Below are 22,338 nucleotides of genomic sequence, written 5' to 3' on the forward strand. Positions count from 1 at the left end.
AGAAGCAAGCTAGCCTGGAAGTAATATTTATCTGTCAGATTCCAGGGCACAAAGTGAAACTGTGGTAACATTTATGAATTTGGAGTGAATCAGACTGAGCACAATTTGTTAGTCTTTACTTATGCTGATAATTTAGATCAATATAATATCTGGAAGGATCAGATTTACATTTTATGAGAGCCGGTGACTAAGTGTGGCCATTTGCATTCTCTGTCTCTCTGCCTCTGCCTCTGCCTCTCCCTCTACCTGTCTGTCTGTCTGTCTGCCTGTCTCTCTCTCTCCCTCTCTCTCTCTCACACATACACACAGTGTTGTGACTAGAAAATGGGAAGAAGGAAAAAATATCTTGTATTCCCTTCTAAGTTTTGTGTGGCACAAAGTAACACACACAGGTAACGGCTTAAGAAATCAAATGAAAAATAAGCTGGGATTCAGACCACTAGGATTGCAGCTTTTGTTTCTTTTTAATATTCCTTGTAATTTCTCATGCTCATAATATAACAATATGCCATTAAAATGTGGTATATTCAAATAATACCCATGAATGGCTTTTTTCCTCCTGGATTTTTGGGCATTTTCTATGAATTTCTGGAGTTCCTCTGTAGAGTAAAAAGAATAGTTGTCCAAATCCTGTATAAGATTTTTTTTTTAAAAAAGAAGTCAATCTAATAGCTAGTAAAGAGACAATAGAAACAATATTAGCATAGCAATAGCAATAGCATTTAGGCTTATACAGCACCCCATAGCGCTTTAGAGCAGGGCTTTTCAATCTTTTCACAGATTGTACCACTTTTAGGCAATATTCGAGTACCACCAGCCACCTAGCAAGGTGTCAAAAACCTGATGACCCCCCCCAAAGGAAAAAAAGTGATAAAGTACAAGTAGTTCTTGACTTACAATAGTTCGCTTAGCAACTGTTCAAAGTTATGGCATTGAAAAAAGTGACTTATGACCATTTTTCACACTTATGATTGTTGAAGCATCCCCAGGGTCTTGCGATTTACATTTGGATGCTTGGCAACTGATTCATAATTATGACGGTCACAGAGTTCCATGGTCATTGATTCCCTTTTGCAACCTTTTGACAAGCAAAGTCAGTGGCCGGGAGGATGGCCAGCTCAACGTCGCTCAGATCGCGGGGCGCCTGTGGGGGTTGCGGGCAGGGCTGTGGGGGGATCTGGGGGTCTCTGGTGGAGGGGGGTGGGACTGGGGTGGGTGCCAGGGCATGGTCCACTGGAGGAGACTCACCGTCCCTCTTGTCCAGTGGCGTGGGCTGCCCGGAGCCCTGGGCAATGGAAGGCAAGCACCCAGCCCCGAGGGGGTGCCTGGCTGCACTTACCTCCTTGTCAAGGCTGCTGCTGCTGATGTGCCTGCTCTCCTTGGCCAGGCTGCTCATGGTGGGTGCAGGAGGGCAAAGTGCTTGGGTCAGAAGGAGGCCCACTCCCTCTCCATGTGAGGAGAACTGGCTTTGTAACCAAAGCAAACTTAGCAATAGGATGGGAGACCATGAGGATAGGCCAGGAGGAGGGGGCAAGGGAATGGCAAAAGGGCAGCAGGGCTGCTGGTAACCAAGTGCTAAGGCAGGACTTCCCTCAGACCCTCCCTCTCATTCCAACCTTCCTTTCTTCCTTCCTCCCTCCCTCCCTCCATCCATCCATCCATCCATCCATCCATCCATCCCTAGACCCCCTGTTTCACTGCCTACCTGCTTTTCATTCCCATCTCCTTCCTCCCTTCCTTCCTATTTCCCTCCCTCCCTTCTTCCCTGCCTCCCTTTCTCATTCCCATCTCCTTCCTTCCTTTCTCCCTCCCTCCGTGCTCAAGAAGAAACAAGGGGAGGGGGAGAGGCTGGTGGCCATGGCTTGAAAGGCCACTGCAAATTCCTGGACAAGAGCTGCACAGCCTTAAGAGCAGAGTGGCAGGAAGATATTTACGATGAGGAAGGGAGAAAAACAGGCAAGAAACACAGCGGGGGAGGGGCCACCCTCCACGAGGAATGAAGAAAGGCACCATCCCCAGAAGGAGACCAACAAATGGCCCTCGCCCACTTCACTCACATGGCTCTGTGGGCTCTGGAGGAGGGGACACCGTGAGCAGCATGAGAATCCATGTTACTTGCACTATGCTGCCAAGCCCCCAGCCTGCCTGGTTTCAGCAGACAACAGCACACTCTCCTCACCATGCAGAGAGGCTGGGCTGGGCACCATTCCCTGAAGGAGGAGGTGCATGCCTGGCATGGATGGCTGCCAGGAAGTTGTAGATTGGCTCCAGGCCGACCTGTTTGATCTCCTGTCCTCTCTCCCCCTCTCCTCCTTCTTTTCTCTTCGATGCAGCTCCAGCTGACTCCTCCTCCCAAGGCTGCATCTTTTTTCCCCTCTCCCTCTCCCGCCAAAACTGCCTCCTTTTATAGCCTCTTCTGTCTTTACCCTCCTCCTCCTTTCTCTTCCAGGTGAGCCAGAAATGCCGATCCTGGGGCCTTTGTCTCATCCCAGCAGCTCTGCAGCTCCTGAGGACTCTCTCACAGAAAGACCTGCACTTTGGCTCATTCCCCCCCCCCCCGCTACACTTGGTTAGGCTGGGCAGAGTTGTGTACCACTTGCCAGGTGCCAATGGCATGCATACCACTGGTTGAAAAGCCCTACTTTAGAGCACTCTCTGAGTAATTTACAATGTAGGAGCATTGTTTGTATATTGCCCCCAACTATCTGGGTCCTCATTTTACTGACCTTGGAAAGATGGATGAATCAACCTTGGACCCTGTCAGAATCAAACTCACTCTATGGGCAGAGTTTGCCCGTGATGTTGCACTTTAACCACTGCGCTACCAGGGCTCCTAAAAGATAATCATTGCTTATTTACAATGATCACTTGGAATATTGCAAAACAAAATTGAAGGATAAGGGTATCAGCTTCAGGAGCCATTTAACAGTTGATATTGTGTTTATGCAGGAGACCTGGATATAGGAGGAGCTGAGCTTGGCTTAAATCAGTGTTTCTCAACCTTGACAATTTTAAGGCATGTGGACTTCAACTCCCAGAATTCCACAGCCAGCATTGCTGGCTGTGGAATTCTGGGAGTTGAAGTCCACATGCCTTAAAATTGTCAAGGTTGAGAAACACTGGCTTAAATGTTCAAGAAGAGCCTAATATTTGAAACCTATCCTATTAATATTGTTAGCAGTAATGTGCCTAATACTAATAGTTCATTTTGCTAATTTTGCCTATTGGGTTAAATGCTTGATGCTATCTTAATATTAAATTCTGGAGTCCACTGTGCTTACAGCAGGAAGACACACAGTTCATCCATTAAGCAAAAGTTTTTAGTGTATCCATTGGCCCAGAATAACTTCTCTTGCTAACTCAGGGAGTAAATTATCACAACCAGAGGTTGATAACTTATTTGGGGTATGATTTTTTTTTCTATGCAAAATATGCTTGAAAGGACATGTTGTGACCTTAATTTGATTGCTAAATAACAGCAAGACAGCTTGATTTCAGCTGATGTAGATAATGGACATTTTTAAAAACAACCTTCATTTAAAGTTGAGGTTATAACTAGATCTCCAGACCTTCACTTCACCTGCATACTAAATTTCCTGATTAACAAAAGGTAATTTCAACCCTTTTTGATTGTTGATGATAAAAATGAGTTTTGTGACTTCTACTCTACTTTTGTGGCTTCTAGTCTACATCTTATTGTGCGTGATGTGTCGATGACAAGAGTTCACCCAGTTGCATCCAATCTATGAATGACATCAAGACTGTTATAATGAGATTCAAAATAAAGGCAGCTATTTTAATGCCTGGATAGTTTTTCAGAGTAAAGCTCCTGAATCCTGCTTTCCCAGACAGGGATGAGTTATGTGTGACCTATTCGCAAATTGAATAGAGGAAAAAGAAAAGATTATGGAAAACCCAAGGATTTAGTTGATGGCAATTAGCATCCATTCTGCTATTCTGACACATCTAATCTTTATTAGTATGGCATAATTGCCAAAACACAGGTGACACAATAACAACAAAAAACCATTTTTACTCTTTCAAGTCACTGCCAAGCAAATAGGGAGAGAATTCTGTGAATAAAAGCTGTATTTGACTGAGGTCTATAAAATCCCTAGATTACCTTTATTCTTGATGTTACTCAGAGCAAAGCTACGATTTCTATATTGCATTCTTTCTTCTTCACAAGTGATATGTCTTACTATGGCTGGCTTTCATTGTTAACTCATTCTTATTCTCATCTAAAACAGCCAGTCCCTGATGCTCTAAAAATGTCTTGGGGCAATCTCCCACCCAGCAATTTAAAAGAACATATTTGGACAATGCTTACTGTTGTTCAGTTGTTAAATCATGTTCAACTCTTCATGACTCCATAGAGGTTCCCCTGTTCTCCACTGTTTCCTAGAGTTTGCCCAAACCCATGTTCATTGTATTGATGACACTGTCTAATCATATCATCCTCTGTTGTCCTTTTCTCCTTTTGCCTTCCATCAGAGTCTTTTCCAATGAGTCCTTCTTCTCATTTGGTGGCCAAAATATTTGAGCTTCCGTTTCAACATCTATTTGGACAATGCTTATAGGATAGTTTAATACAGCACATATACTCAGAGCTTAATGCCACTTTTGGTTGTTTTCTTTGTCTCTTTATAGGGTTCTGCTCTGATCCTCCACCTTCTCTTTGTCCATCTTTCTCTCAGTTCTACTCTTTCTACATACCTGCAACCAATTTCCTTCTGCTGCCTAGGCTTTCATCTTCTTTATGCCTTGACAACCTTACTTGAAGAACATCATTTAATGCAGTTGCTTTGCTTAGTAGCTACATAGACAAGTTCTTCTCAGCCAGTTCATAGCAGTAATCAAGCAGGATTTTTTTTTAAATAAGAGCTTCTTTATGACAGTTCACAATGATGAGCATCTTCTCCTCTGAAAAGCTCATTTGATCCAGAACCTATCCAGATGATGGTAGAAATGTGGACTTTGCTTTAAGTTCATGATTCTTTAAAAATATATCTGGAGACTTCTGGGTATATGGGGATGTGGAGAGTAACTCCACTGTATTTTAAGGAAATAGACATGCTCCCCCCCTATGTGAATAATATAACAATAATTAAGAATTCTTAAAGTGACAATAGATTCTTAGATCAGGGGTGGGGAACTATGGCCCTTTTATGACTTGTGGACTTCAACTCCCAGAATTCCTGATCCAGCCATAGTTCCCCACCTCTGCATTAGATGGGTGAGAGTTGTTCATTTTTTAATCTATCTATAACATGAGTACAGTAAAACAGAAGATCACTCTTCTCTGAAATACAAATGCTTTGTGATGCATACCATTTAAAATCAACATAATCATAAACATTTAATGTTTGCAACCACTTAGATATTTTCTATCTATATTGTTTTTCTTTATAGCAATGCTGGACAGGGAATTCTGGGAGTTGAAGTTCACATGTCTTAATGTTGCCAAGATTGGGAACCCCTGGGATATAGGAAAACAAGATGGAAATTATTAAAATGTAACAGCAAAAGAGAAAGAGAACAGAACCACAACAGGTTTATCAGCCTTCATGATGCCACAGGCTCCTTTGCTTCTTATGCTACAAAAATCCCAGCAAGGCTCTCTTGATTAGTACTTTTAACTGTTCCAAAACTAGAAAGTGCTCAGCTCTAAGGCAGGTACAATCTGAAATTGGTAGAAGGAAACACATCAAAAGGAGAGTTGATTGTAGCAAGGAAGGGTGTGAGCAACTACTTTATTTTTACAATGACTGGAAACAGTAAGGTTTAATAAATTAAAGCTAGAAGTTTTGTGAATTACATAGAATGCATATAAAACTGGATTCTATTGTGCTTCTTCCATTAATATACAGAGCAAGTCTTCATTTGGCTACAGTAAATTAGAGCAGTTCAGTGCTCACCTTTGTAGGAAACCTTTTTTGCAAAATAATTATAAGTACAAGCTCATTTCCTGAGAAAACCACGTGTGCTATGTATCAAAAAAATCCCTTTGGTGGAAAAAAAAAGATCCCTTATATGTGAATTGTTTCAGTTCAAAGAATAGCTTTAGTTGTTCAGAATGTGAACAAAATGGGAAAGAGGGAAGGAATGATCGAAAACAAGATATTATCATATGCAACAATGACAAAAGCAGGAAGACTAGGAAAGTAGAAATTACCTACATATTATAAGTTTTCTCCCTGCCTCGTTCTTAACTGGGGGTGGGTGGGGAGGGGAGGGAACCATGGAACTGCAGAAAGATGGATTATATTTTTATTAATGTAGTGATCATGTCCAGCACCCCCCCTCCCCCGTTTTTCATATAGGAAACAAGAATATATATTTTTGGGACACCACCAAGGTACAAATGATTGAACTCCCAGAAAGGTAATTTTCCCTTCCAGAGTTTCTTGCTGCCACTTCCATTTAACGCCTTCTCAGCAGCTTTTTAAAAATGTGCCTGCCGTTAAATATATGGGCAGGATAATTAGCAGCAAGCCCAGCTGGAAAATAACACAGCTTATCATGGCCATTGTTGTTATATAGTGGATTGTTGTGAAAAGCAAGGTAAAACACATGAGGCAGAATTACTACAATTTATTCATTTATTTATTTATTTATTTTGTTTAAAATCTTTATAGCCTACTCCCTAATCCAGAAGTTTTGAGGCTATTGCGCACTATAGGGAAATGAATGCAGATGTACTCAGCTATGGGGACATCTCAGCTTGAGCAACTGTGAGTGGAAACAGAGCAGAGTGATCCTGTATTGACAGGTCCAGGCGGTGTTTGTGGCAACATTTTTGTAAGTGTTTATTATTACGTTCTCCCTACTAGGGTTGCCAGGTCTGCTTCCAAAAAATAGCGGACAAACGGGGGGGGGGGGTTTAAGTAGTAAAAAAAGTAGACTGTACAGCTTTAGATTATGTACCATTTCATCATAAAGCTTTTGAATTAAAAAATGTCCACTATTTTGTGAAAAAAAATAGTGAACATAATGTGAAAAAAGTGGACTGTCCACTCAAATAGTGGACACCTGGCAACCCTACTCCCTACAATTGAGAGTGAATGATTGGCCCAGAGTCATCAAGCCAGCTTTATGCCTAAGGGAAGACTAGAACTCATGATCTCTAGCTTTGTGCCTTTAACCATTACATTAAACTCTCTCTTGTCCTCACTTTGGGGATAGTCAAACAGAAAGCAAGGTTCCAATAGTGAAGGGGTTGGATCAAAAGAAACTAAATTATCCTTTTTTCAGGATAAAAATCAAGCCAACCCTCTTTTCTCCCAAGTCTTTCCTTGAAGACATTTTCTTGCATTGTGTTTGTAACTATGTCTGATTTGAATATTGTGAAGAAATGCTTTATCAATTCTTGGTTGCTGCTCCTCATCCTCCTCCATAATTTGCTAGCTTAATGCTTTGCCTTATGGTATATGTTGTGTTTCCATAAGTCTTGGGAGGATTTTTTTAAAGGTCTGTGCTATGTAGGCGTGGAGCTGACGTGTAATAAAGACCAGTCAGAAATCTATCCTTTTGATGAGATGGACCATTGTATCAGTAAAATGAAGAAGGAAAAGCAAACAGTATTTTTTCTTTCAAAGATATTCATGTTCTCTGTCAGCCCACTGGCTGCCTAATTTTCTGTCACACGTTAAGTGACCACAGGGAAAAAATATGGAATTATTCAACTTGTTTACACAAATATATGGTTAAACTTACATCAGGAAGAAGTCAGTTTTCTATGGATATTAATCTGTACCTCCATCCTTTTGCTTTTTCACAGATGAGCAAATTGATGGACAGCCACTGATACATAGCATAATATACTACACTTTCAAAATAAAATCATAACCCATCCTCCTCCTAATATTGGTTGGCCTACTTAGAGAAAGCATATGAAAATAGGACCACCATACAACTATGTATACAGTGTGAACAACAGTGTGTCAAGGCCCAAGAACCAAGACAGTCAGATAAAATTACTTCTGACCAGTTTTCTTAATTATTCCTCACCTACAGACAGAAATCTTGCTAAACTACAGCAAGTACTTGATTATGAAAGGTATACTCTGAGAATCTCTAAGAAGGAGCTACCTTGACCTTCTTCCCCTCAATCAAACTATCTAAACTTTACTGCCTCTTGGCCTTCTGGAATGCAGCCCCTCTCTCCTGGGAATCCAGACTACATTCCACCACAAAATACCATTATATACTAATATTGCAATGCTATTATACTATTGCCCCTTATGGATCCAGTGCATAATGACAATTTTATTCTTAATCATGTTAACCTGTTCTTTGAATGCCTGGGCCTTATTGATCACACCAAATTTCTTTAGATTTGAGACCATTGTTAAAAAGCAGGTGCAAGAATGGTTTATATCTAATACCTGCAGAATAGCGCTAATGTTTTGAATACAGAAGTAACATTGATCATTGTGAGAAAGTCCAATTAGGTTGACTGGATGTAGAGAATGAAATAGGATGCAATGTCAAAATCAGTTTGTAAAGGAAGAACAAGCAACTGGATGGAAGAAAAATACTGAAAGAGTCATGGTTGAATGGAGTTGATGAAATCCTCAGAAAGAAAGATGGGAAAATTTAAAGAATAAGAGACAACATATGAATCGATGTAAAAATATAGTGGAAGCAAGGGTGGCTTGCAAAAAGAGAGAGGTTGAAAAGGCACGATCAATAGTGTTGGTGTGCAGGGGATATATTTAGCTTTCTTTTTCTTGTCTCTCCAGGTTTTAACTTTTTTTTTACCTGATAATCTTTTCTGAACTTTGCATAAAATTGCTATCTCAAAAGGCACTAATGTGGTGTCAATATATGTGGGTATGTGTGAAATCGATGTTGCAACGTATTTTAATGTAAATAAAAAAACTGCTCACCCCCCCCTTAGGTTTTATTTACATTTATAGTTTGCACAATATATAAAACTTTTCATATAGACATGTACATGTGAACGCACGCATACTTGCAGAATTATTTGCAATGATAATATTTATAGCCCTTTAAAATGTTGCATTTTGATGAAACCAGGTTTACCAAGTCTTTTGTATTAAGCTGATTTAGAATTCTTGGATTTCTGGTAATAAGAAACTTGTTTTAGCATTTAGGGAAACAACAAATGTCAACAGGTAAAACAACACAACCACAATATTTAATAGCCTTTGGCAACAATTGACAGAAGAAGTGGGGCTTTTTCATCCATAGTGACCCAAAGGTTCATTGTAGGACATATTATTTCAAATACTTAATCAGTGTCAGTTTAAAGTACAAAATTGGCAGCAATGAAGCACCTCAGAAATCAAACAGAAAAGGTGTGAGCTCCAGTGACTTGTGAAAGAGCATATCCATTTGAATCACTACTTTTTATCCTTTCTTCTCTGAACATTGCCTAGTTCCCACCTTGCATTCAAGGAAATGACCTTTGACTCAAATAGATTAATCCTTTTGACATTTTCCTTCCTTACTGACTTCAGCTAAATTTAGTTCTTATACCTGAGAAGGCATCTTCAGTAAAATTAAGGTTTTGTTCCAGTCTCCCTTCCCCCACTTTTTTTCCCTTTTTTTTCCTTCTAGGACCAAATGTAAGCAAAACCAGCATAGAACTGATCTAGGCTTTCCTTAGAGGTTGCAGCATTTGCCCCTTCCTCTTCTCCTATTTGGAATCTCTGTAATCAGAAAAGAAGTCTCAGTGTAGTAAATAAAATCTTCAGGATAATCTTCCCACAAGTCTCCTCCTTCCTTAGCACTTATCTTTATTTCATTTCTGTTATTATTATTATTTTTCCTGCTCAATATTTCTCTTGCTGTTCTGACACCTTTTCTCCCATCATTTTCTTTGCTAATTGAAGAGAACGTCCACGGTATCTGTCAATGAAGCACTGCCAGAATCAAGACCTGCTTAATTCCAGTAATTGTTGCACCCTGGGCCTTTAAAAGAAGATACAGTTCCAATCCTTGACAGCCCTGAGGGCAGCTTAAGGACTTGCTGAGATACAGAGTAAGTCATATTAAGCCGAAGCAATCATTTTTAGTCTGATGCTTATCACATATGTTGTCCCACAGGTCCAGTCATTCAGCAAGTCAGGTCCCGATAAGCAGTGTTTCTCAACCTTGACAATTTTAAGGCATGTGGACTTCAACTCCCAGAATTCCACAGCCAGCATTGCTGGCTGTGGAATTCTGGGAGTTGAAGTCCACATGCCTTAAAATTGTCAAGGTTGAGAAACACTGAGATAGAGGTAGCCAGGGATAGTAAGAACTTAAAAGATTTCAGAGTGGAAAAGCTCAGGTAGAAACAATTCAAAGAGGAAAATGAAATTCAGAACGTTCATGAATGTGCATGTAGTACCTATTCCTTAAGGCAAATTTTTGTTTCTTGCAATCACACTGCATTTATGGAGGTCAACTGGCTTAAAAGCTGTTAGGACTGGCTTTTCCCCAAGATGTTTGTATTCAGTTGACTTTTTCCTTTGAATCAAGATTACTCCCAGCCCGGTAACTAACTTGCCTTGGGAATAAATGCCATAGGACCCTTTATTCGAGAGACAGCTCGTTAGAGTTTTCATTGGTGGCACAATGAAAACTCTAACGAGCTGTCTCTCGAATAAAGGGTCCTATGGCATTTATTTGTGTTGAACTATTATACGTCTTATGCACCAGAGACAAATTCCTTGTATGTCCAAGCACACTTGGCCAATAAAGAATATTCTATATTCTTTCATTTCTTCATCCATAGCAGTTTGCCAAGATGAAAATAAGCCAACAAATATAAAACAAAAAAAATATATAATCAAGGATTTTTTAAAAAGAGCAAAAGAAAAGTTAGAAAATCCTTAAAAAGTATAGGATTTCCCCAGGTTAAGAACAAATTCCAATGCTAACTCTTTATTTAACCCAAAATTGTATGCAACTCAAACTTACGAATTGGCTGCTTATTGGTGGATGTTGCAGATGGCATTCTTCTTTCCTAGGCCTCTGAAAACTAAGAGACTTTCAGAAACTGCTGAAAACCACTGAAAGCAGGCTGCATATTTAAAACATGCAGCTTCAGTAATTTTTGAGGGTATTGTGCTGCTTTGGTGGTTTGTCACAGGGTCACTTTTGGTAATAGGCAGCCTTATTCATATTTAGGGGGTGTCCTTAAGTTGGAAGTTCTTAACATGGGGACTGACTGTTGTTTGTTTCCCTGTTTCTATTAAACAATTCAGAAAATGGTGCAGTATGACAAGCTTCCCAAGGCAGGGTATTCTGGAAAATATATTTAATGTGCATGTTATCATTGCACAAAAGTTACAAAATTAAGTATGGAGTATGATTTGACACTAGAGAAAACAGCCTAGCTGACTTAAGCCCAATTTGAAAGTTCCTTATTCCAACTGAGGCCTTAATTGTAAATTTTATCTACATGCTCTGAATCTCTATTTCCTTCATTGATAGCCACTGGATATTCAAAACAATAGATTAAAAAATATCACACCTCCTCTCTTTTCTTACACAAACAGATATTTTAATAATATATTTCATGTCCCACATAGAAGGACATTCACAATGGCACTATTTGACATTACAGGTAGACATCCCAATGTCTTTTATCATTATCTTCTTGGTGTGTGCTCCAACAACAAGGTTGAATTTGTGGAATATTGCTAGACTGTCCCTTATGTCACAATAAGACACTGTGGTCTTAATGAACCAGGAACTATCATGCTTTCCTACCTATCACAATCAACTCAGATAGATCAACTGTTCCAAGAGTTTCAGTGTCCAGTGCAAGAGTTGAAAAATCTAAAGAAGACACAACATGTCTGGTTGTTATCATTGGAAACTGGTCAGTTTCTCTCAGCCAACTAAGCCCAATTTTATTTTTCCCTTTTATGTCTTTTTTCCACAAGTGTTGACTTCCTTATTGTAGCTCTTTCCAACAACCCATGTATAGAATCTTGATATTTTTCATAACCCTTTAGTCTTTGCTGAGTTTGACCTACTTATTAACTTCTTTTGTATTCTAAATGCTCTTAATTTTTTAATCAAAATAATTAAAGTGTTTTATTTCTTTTAATTAAGTTTTTCTCTCTCTCATACAGTCTGAGGTCATTCACAAAAAATAAAAAAATCAAATAAATCTGTTTGGCACATTTGAGTAACACGTCTAGGAATATAATAATCTTTTGAGAAGTATATCAGAATTCTGATAATTGTGACATGGCTGCACTTAAATTTAGAATTGTTAACTCTAAAATATTGTGATTATGTTTTATTGCTTGGCAGATTGGTTGAGAATAAGTTAAAGATTACAAACGTGAATAAGATTGGTGTCCCTCCTTCCTTCCTTCCTTCCTTCCTTCCTTCCTTCCTTCCTTCCTTCCTTCCTTCCTTCCTTCCTTCCTTCCTTCCTTCCTTCCTTCTGAAAGCAGTTTGTCCATTTTATGGATTTCTCTAAAAGAATGTGCATATTCTTCATATTTGTGTCTTTGTGTGTGAATTAGAAGGTAGAATTTGATGGAATGATATATAATACAGAGGTGGTGGTATTTTTAGAAATGGCTAAGTTTCAAGAAAAAAAAGGTGAAAGGAACGCCAACTATATTTTGTTGGAGGAACTGAGTTCTCTTTCCTTTTTATTCCAGTTATTTGTTGGCAAGAAACCTCAACTGTTTAATGTTGATCCCGAATTGCATGAATGAATGAGTTGGAATTGGTTCTGCTTTGGAGAAATTTTGCTTCCAGATCTGATGCAGATCTCCAATTTTTATGCATGCTTATAATTTATGTCTCATATATTAGTATAAATCACAATGGTAGACATTCTCATTTTCTTTTATAATATCTTTCAGCAACTTTTCCTAAACAATAGTTTTCTTATCTTTAAATTTAATTTATGGCTCATTGGTGTTATGCATTTTCATCTTAAAATGGCATTAATCAGAACTAAAAAGTAATACCATTTGAAAAGAATCATTTTTTCCCCTAGATCAAAGAACAACATAATTATGTTATAGCAAGATTCTGGATCATTAGTACAGCAATGCCTCACAATCTCATCTCCATGTTTCTGCTTTTGTTTTGAATGTAGAAATTGATGGTGTTGAGATATTTTCTTTGATTATGTTGTAAGGAATGAAAAATGTTCGTTCCATGCTAAATTTCCTTTTCCTCTCCCCACCATAACATCAAGTTATCCCGTGTTCTTTTGTCACCTTATCCTATGTCCTTTGTTTGCTATGGTTAATTGCATCAGAGCCTACCTCCCAGCTGAGTAGAGCAGGGAGGCAGTGTTTAACAATTGATAGAATGAACTGTTGTAAAATGACAAAGGAGAAGAGAAAACAACTTAGCATGACGTTGCAATTTTGACCATAGGTCCAATATTTGATATAATGTGGTTAAATATACAATTGATTGGACGGGTACTATCATGTTTATATTATATTGTATTTGTTAATTGACATTTGTTTAATCTTGAAAATTGCCTAAAGTCATTTTGGAGTCAGGCAGTGCCTATATCTAAATAAATACTCCTGCCACATTGATTTGTGTTCATATTTTGTGGTCCAGCATATGTACCTCACAGTGCACACTAGAGCAGCTACAACTCAATATTTTATCATTGCCTTCCCATGGGTTTTTCATCATTCGTGAAGAGAAATGAGGCAAACATTTGCTTGGCTCTGCCAAATATTTCTAACACACCATCCCTTTGTGTCAGAGTGTATAAAACCTATACAAATTGCACTGGTATGCAAAGGACAGTTTCAGTAGCTGCAGTAACAACCAGTAATCAGAAAGACTGAGTAAAAATGAGCCCGAGACCAGATTTGTACTGTACAGCATGGCTGCCCAACGAAATACCAGGAATTAATTTAACTTCCAAAATCTTGAGGGCTGCCCCAGACCCTCTCCAAATTTTGCAGTGAAACGTACATTCAATTAGATCAAATTTTCTTTCTGTCAAACCTTCACCCATCTGGGAAACTGTGGCTCCTGTCACATTTCCAGAATCCTCTATCCCGAGTAGGTTGCTCAGGATCTGCTATACACCTTTACCTAGCAATAAGTCCCCATAAAATTCAGTTTCTAATTCAATAAGGCTATAGAGGGCTTGAGAATTACAGTGGACTTTTGAATTCAGACTGCAATTTTTATTTTTCCTGATATACTATCAGACAAAAAGAGAACTGGGTTAATAGAAATGCCACTCTCCAATATTAATGCAGGTAGTCCTTGACTTACGACACAATTGAGCCCAAAATTTATGTTGCAAAGCGGGACATTTGTCAAGTAAGTTTTGCCCCTTTTACGATTTTTCTTGCCACAGTTATGAAGTGAATCTTTGCAGTTGTTAAATTAGTAACAAGGTTGTTAAGTGAATCTGGCTTCCCCATTGACTTTGCTTGTCAGAAGGTTGCAAGAGGAGAATCACATGACCCCAGGGGCACTGCAACCATCAATATGAGTCAGTGGCCAAGGGTTCGAATTTTGATCAGATATAAAAAAACAGTCATAAGTCATTTTTTTCAGTGCTGTTGTAACTGGTCGCTAAATGAACTGTTGTAAGTCGAAGATGACATATAGTGGCAGAAATGTGAATTTGTGCAGGTAAATATTTATTTGTTTGTTTGTTTACATTTATTGGCTGCTCAACTCCATTGCACTCTGAGTGGCGTACAAAACTAGAGGCAAAATAAACGTAGCTAAGAATATTAAAGGCACCAAGGGGCAGACTAAACTACTCTGTGTATAAATCCCACTAACTAAACCAGGGGCCATGAAACAATGACAATCGCCGATTCTGGGGCTGGGATCAGAGTGAAGTTTTCAAGGCTTTCCAGAACCCCAGGAGAGAGGGTCATGTCTTTATCCCTGGAGCGATGCTCTTCCAGAAGATGGGAGCTTCAAGAGAGAAGGCACACTTCCTCGGTCCCACAAGATGGCAATGTTAAATGGAGGGGAGCTGGAGTGCATCCACTCTGCTAGAACACACTCGGTGGGCAGAAAGAGTTGCAGCCAAGCAGCTTCTCCTATATTATTCCCATCAAGACTTTCAGGCAGGCAAAATCTTCTCTCCCAGCACCTGATGTTTAAACGTATATTAATATACACCTACTTTTAATAGTTTGGGTATCATGATTTTTTTTCCCCTAAGCAATTCTTTTGTTTTCTCAAAGTCCCTTCACAGCCTGGTTACCGTAATAGCATGCAACAAATACCACATTCGCCACGCCCGACTGAGTGACAGCGATCAGCCCTGCTAATTTAATCAACTTCCACAGCCATTTCATTACTTACTTAAAGCAGTTTTAGTCCAACTAACTACTCATGCTCAAATCAGACATAGTGTGATTCCAAATCCATCTGTCACATTAATTTTGCTTTTCCTTCACCACCGCCTGTAGTTGCATGCTGTGAGATGCGCTCATTTGGAAACGCCTGGTGTTTTCGTTAAATGGAAAACAGGGACAACAGAAGCAAAAGGTAACCAAAATGACAGTGTGCCCTGAAAACTCTTGACAGGAACTGATTCATCTTGTTGCTACCTTCCAAATGTTGGAGGCAAATGTATCAGCTGACTCTTGTGCGATCACTGCTGGTTCTCGGCCCTTTAAAACCAGACACTGTCATTTATCAGTAAACAATACATTTTCTTAATGAAACAGAACTGCAACTGTCCTGCTGTGCTTAAATAAAAGAGAAAGGCTCTCAATTATTTTGAAGCTTTTTTTTTTTTTAATTCTCCATACTTGCCAAGGAACCATTTTTAACTAGAGGTTTTTAAGCTGCTGAAATGAAATATACAGTCTTGCACAGTTTTGTGCGTTTGGGCCAAAAAGAGAAAAGAGTTTCATGGAGAAAATGTTTGACATGTTATCAAAACTCAGCACCCATAGAAGGAGCTTCAGTTCCTCTTGATTCATGCCAAAACATTAGCAGTGGGGTGGGCAAAGCACCCGATGCAGCACACTTTCTTTTCCATTATGATATTATTTTTTTTAAAAAAAAATCTGTGAATTGTGCTGTAGCAGTTTTTGGCAGCCAAGAGCTTCCAAATCTATTGTAGCTGTAACTCCCGCATACTCCATTTTCACTCTGGAATTTCTCTTCCCTTTTCACACATAAACCCCCAATTTTTCCTTCAAACTTCTCTTCCAAGACTTGCTTCCCTTAGAAGAGAATATCTGTCATTCATGGTTGAACTGTGGGGCCCTTGATGCTCTCTGAGCTTGGTAGTTTTCTTGCAGATGTCTCCTTAGCCAAACTAGGTAACGTGTCACTGATCACTAGCACTGATGATATTACCTAGTTGGGTAATGAAATGTCTGCAAGAAAACAGAGAGCACCAAGGACCCTACTTGTTTCCATTTAAATCTTTCCTTTTTCTAATGTTTATTATAATTTAATTAATAGGATAATTTAAATATCATATACTTTTGAGAAGAATAATAAAGGCACCGTAATGCATTGGTTCAGATGAAGTGAGGACATTTTGCTTTCAACAAAAATTCTGGGATAGATTACTCGGTATCAGCCATAGCATAATCACAGTTATGACTCCCAATTTTTTAAAGTCCTTGAAATGAAATTGCCTTTCATACAGCTTTCTTCAACAATTAGAATATTCCTGGTTTTGAAGATATATGCTGGTTATACTTAATGATAAGTGACATTTAAGAATATATAAAGGAAGGAAGGAAGGAAGGAAGGAAGGAAGGAAGGAAGGAAGGAAGGAAGGAAGGAAGGAAGGAAGGAAGGAAGGAAGGAAGGAAGGAAGGAAGGAAGGAAGGGGAAGACTTTGCAGTAGCTGTAATGTTTTAAAGAAAACACTAAACAGAAATGGAAAACTCTTTATAGAAAGAAAAGAATTACTGTAACTCCATACAAAGAGCACAATGTTTGGTATTTTTTAAACTGTTTATCTATGCCAGTTAAGGTTTATTGTTTATACTGATCATGAATTTTTGTTGTTTATATACAACGAAAGGTAGCTGCACTGTAAACAGAGAGTAATATAGATATGCTTTAAGATTTAGTGATCTGCAATTTAAGAGGAGTTATTCATGCACTAAATCCATAATCTGTCCCTTACATTTTTCTCTGCCAAGCTTCACTTTGGATTGGAAGAAATGAACATGGAAAATGGTAGAAAAGTCCCCAGGTGCAATTCCTCTTTGGACATTTACTCTGCCTAAATCAGACCCTTTTCTTTTCTTTTCTTTTTCTTAAGTTCAATTCACTCAGTATTGCATGGATCTTGCCAAGCATTTAGCTTCTCATTGAGGAGCCTAACAGACCATAAATTCAGCGCCAAGTGATTCATTAAAGCTGTATGGCATGACTATCTGATATTATAACCCAATTTATGTATACTGCAGAAAACATTCTCTTTGCTTCAGAAGGGAAAAAAAAAAAACTGCTCAACTTTAACTAAGTAGGGAGACTGTACCTGTACTCTGTTTAGAATTTGAAAAGATTTATGCTAGCAAAAATTTCTTGATAAGGCTGGTTTTGTATGGTACGTAGATGGTGAGTTGCTTATTAAGGATTCTCCTCTCTTCTGCAACTGATCCCTGAAGTCTTTAATTCTGCCTCTTTACATCTTTTCTAAAGATGAATAATTGAAGTCTCCTACAAATCTGACTCTTCACTGTCTTGGTGTAAAATTCAATTTGAATGTTTCAGTCAATGTATTGGGCAAAGTCTAATGTTGTGTGAGCTGACTTGGCTCATTTTCTGTTAGACACTATTTCCCTTCTTGTTGCTTCTCTCCAAAACTGAAGAAACAAAGTGGATTGTTTACATTGCAACTCTCACATTCCTTTATCATTGCTCTGCTAACTGGGGCCAAAGGCAACTTGTCCAAAACAGCTGGAGAGCAGTACTGTACATGGAATATTATAAAGGTATAGGTGAAGTTTTTTAATAGCTTACAAAATCTAGGTTTTGTTTACTTACATTGTTCAGGCACATCAGATAGACCAGATAGAAAAATATTGTTAATGTTAAATAGTAGTTTTTCCTTACAGATAACAATTGATTTAAAATTCAGAATAGAAAGAAAACATAGTGGTAGTATAAAGATGTACAGGTAGTCCTCACCCTTTGGCTGGCTTATTTTGTGACCATTTTTTAAAAAAATTCTTCCATTCAGTTGTATCTGATTCATAGACCTGCCATTTTTTGGCAAGGTTTTTTAGAAGAGGTTTGCCATTGCCCCCTTCCTAGGGCTGAGAGACAGTGACTAGCCCAGGTCACCCAGGTGGCTTTGTGCCTAAGGAGAAACTAGAACTCAAAGACGCCTGAAAAATCAGCTTTGCAACCAATCTTCTCATTTATGAGTGTCACAATGTCTAACAGTCCCATAACTACCATTTAGGCATTTCACAACTGGCACACATTTCCAACCATCACAGCATCCCACAGTCACCTGATTGCCATTTGTGTTCTTCACAATTGGCTTCCAACAAAATGGACAATGCAGAAATGAAATTGCAAGTCACAGTTGTGTGATGTCTTGCTTAACAACCATATGATACACTTAATGACAGAAGCAGAAGCAGCAGTTATACATTTGTCATGGTCATGTGATAGTTTAGCAAACACAGAGCTTAGCAATGGAGTTGCTTGTCCCAATTGTGGATGGTAAGAGAGGATTACCTGAAATGACAAATGTCAGGAACTTATGCTTCTAAATGTCAGCTTAGTGGAATGCAATTTCTTCTCAAAATAATTAAAGTTGGCTAAATACTCTATGAAATGATCCCAACTTCTTTTGCTGTTCCACAAACATTATGATAAAATTTCTCCGAACAAAGCAAGGACTGTCTTTTGTTTAAAAATCACTGTAAAAGGCACAATACATACTATAATGTGTAAGGCAGTGGTGGGATTCAGCCAGTTTGCATCACTTCGCAGAACCGGTAGCTAATTTTTTGTTGCCCAGGCCTAGAATGGAGTTCTGGAAGCGGCATCCACACAGAGAATTGGTTGTTCACATATTTGAATCCCACCACTGGTGTAAGGTATATATTAAGCCATTTAAAAAAAGACATTTTTGATTCATGGATAAAAAAAAATGGAAACACTATATTTTTAGGACCATGAGCTGTATGTTGCCTTTAAATCACATGCGGCGGTGGGGCTGCATTTCAGAAAACAGAGCCAAATGAAAAAGTGTGCAGAATTTTGAACCCAGTGGTTGTGTCAATTACACGTAATCAATTGCACTTAGCCTGGTTATTATTAAGAAATTGGAACTTTTTCCTTTTTGTCAATGGCAACTTAATGGACCCAAATTTGAGGAACTTGGAGGCTGAACATCAGTATTTGGAGAGCACAAAAAGAGTTTGGAACTTTTAATTAAGTTCATCTTCTTACTGAGTTATTTTTACATATAACATACATTCAAGAGACAGGAGCACATAGGGAAGAATGTGTGTGTGTGTGTGTGTGTGTGTGCCCGTATTGTTATGCTGTTGGATAAAAGATCAGTCCTAGTTGATTTTATATTAATTTTGGTTATTTCAGTTTGGTATTGGAGCAGAGTTTAAGGTGAAGCATAAACAGGAGGGAATTGAGAAGCATTAGGCTAGGAGTTGCTTCCTAAGCATTGATTTTTCTCATGCATTGGCACTAGGGCTACAAATGTTTTCGCTAGATTAGTTGAGAAATGCAGAATTGATTGCCCCCTTTTCTGGTTTTATCAAATTTCAAGGGTATATTCTGCCTGGATTTCACTATAATGTACTAGCAAAGTATAAAAATAGGTTCTTATGTGCAGCATTTTTGAATACATATATCACTTTTCATAAAAGGGCTTCCATAAGAGGAAACAGTGATTCACAGGAAATCAAACTGATTACACCTTTCTAATGTACATGTGACTTGTGGGGCCTACCACCACATAATGGGTTCAGACTCTAGATGTAACCATCATAATAACCTGTATCACAAATATGTCCTGAATACACTTGAATATTCAGTGCCAGTGTTATCTGCAAACTCACTGAAAAAGTCTGTTGTCCAGTTCCACCATGCTGGTTTCTGTCCAGCCTTTTTATTTATAGGCTAAGGCAAAGCTAATTTGGCAAAAATAAATCTCAGATGATCCATGACAGGAAGTCAAATGTAAGTAGAAATAGGCATCAACATTAAATTATTAGAACTAAAAGTATACGGTGATAGTTGTCTCAGTGATACCTGCTTGTGGATAAGCACACATTGCTTCCCTCTATAGTAATGTGTGGTTTACAGCTAAGCTTAACATTATCTTAATTCCAGAAGTCCCTGTAATATCTCTTAGACCTGGGTCTGCTGCATGAGAAAAGAATTTCAGATAAATCATATTGTTCAGGAGATGAAAGGGGGGGTACATAAAAGGGAAAGACAAATTCTTTAAAATCAAATTTAGTCCTATGCAGCAAACCTATTGAAATGGACCCAGACTCAGTCCTGTAAGTAGATCTCTTTGGAACAAAAACAACCCATTTTTTATATTTGCAGTGCAAATATTTATGTGTTTAATCAGACGTTAATTCTTTTTAGTTAAATGAGTTTACCCTGTAGAGATAATGCGGAAGACCATTATTCTATATGTTTTGATTTCTTCTTGATATTAAGAAAGTCCAGAAGGTTAGAGCTCATTCTGAGCTAACCTGCTTGTTTTTTTAACTCTTGTTTACAAAATAAAAGAGAAGGGGGGTGAATATTAACCTAACTGCAAACTATGAAAGACACACTTTTGATCCACCCAGTCAAGGTCAGGTCTTACAGAACCATGAAGTCATTTTGATAAAAACCATGGGTTGTTGATGTTTGTTGGGAGCTTCTGCACACAACCCAACATTGGGTACTGTGGAAACTGGCCACCCTTGGGATATCTCTGCTGTCATTATTAAGGAGCTCCTGGCAGCTTGTAAGAGATTTGGGTATCCTGTTGCTTGGCACGTATGCTTTGAACCCTGGTTGCTTGTGGTAGCAATACAGCTTAAAATCCCTTTATTTACTGGTGACTTATGTCTCTGGATCCAAAAGAACCAATTGCCTGGGTAACTGATCACTGCCCTGACACTTGGCAAAACATACTCTCAGTTAAATGAAATGGACATGGAAATCTAATTCAATCTGGTGTTCTCTTCCAGAGGTACTGAACTATGGGTCCCATCATCCGCAGTCAGTATGGCCATCTTAGCTGGGAGCAAAGCTACATGAGAAAAGAACTCAGATTTATGATAAAATAAAAAAAAACCCAATAATGATGTACAAACATTAAGCAATAATATGGTCATTAACATGAAAATGGAGAAGGCAGCAACAGAAAGAGATGTCCAACGCAGCATGAGAATTGTTGCCACAGATATTGGAGCAAATGCTCTCAGCAACAACCTCTTTTTTTTATTTGAGAAAGGGATATGGCCTTAGAGGTTTCCATGGACAGAGAATTTCATGGCATGAATGACACTATGATGAATGTCTTCTAATGCTCAGTCATAAGGCCTTAGCACACTTATGGAAGAGAACTTCAGGATGATTGCGATTGCAACTCAAAGGATCTGGCAGGAAGTGACCATTTTGTGGCACTATTTCAGTAATTGGATCAACTTGCCATTAAAATTCAGGGACCACTTTCCGAAATCCAGAGCTGGGTACAGGCATTTCTCATTTACCAAACATGTTTGGGATTGGCAACTTGGTTGCTAAACTATGTGATTGTCAAGTGAAATCTCACATCACTATGTTGGACTTATAATGTCAGTTCCGCTATGGTCATTAAGCAAATCACTGCAAAACATGAATGGCAATGTCACATAAACATGACTTCCCGCTGGCTTCCCCATTGACTTTGCTTGTTGGAAGCCAGCTGTGAAGCAGTCAGTACTTGAGGATCGCTTGTATATAGAACCAGTGCTTTTTTTCTAAAAAAAAAAAAAAGGGTGCCGGAACTCACACACGTCATACAACCCGCCTTGCCCACCCTATAAGGTTCCATCCAAAAAAGGTGCCGGAACTCTGTTCTGGGCGTTCTATGAGAAAAAATGCCCTGTATAGAACTAACTGAAATGTACGTTTTTATATCACTATCTCTGCTAATTCAACAAAGGCTGGTAGGTCCGTCCAAAGTATTCTGAAGTATATCTGCCAACAACAACCACAACAGCCTCAACAACAATGAGTTAATTCCGCTGTAGGATGATATCGCTTGAGCCTCCTCAGACTGACAAGAAGTTTGAAGTACTGCTTTAATGTAATTGATGTCATCTAAAATAATACCTGCATTAGTTAGCATCAAGGAAAAAAATGAAATTAAGGGCTTTTTTAGAGGGGTGTTTTAAAAAA

This window comes from Protobothrops mucrosquamatus, unplaced genomic scaffold (genome assembly GCF_001527695.2).
Source record: "Protobothrops mucrosquamatus isolate PMUCROS unplaced genomic scaffold, P.Mucros_1.0 scaffold515, whole genome shotgun sequence".
Classification (NCBI taxonomy): domain Eukaryota; kingdom Metazoa; phylum Chordata; class Lepidosauria; order Squamata; family Viperidae; genus Protobothrops; species Protobothrops mucrosquamatus.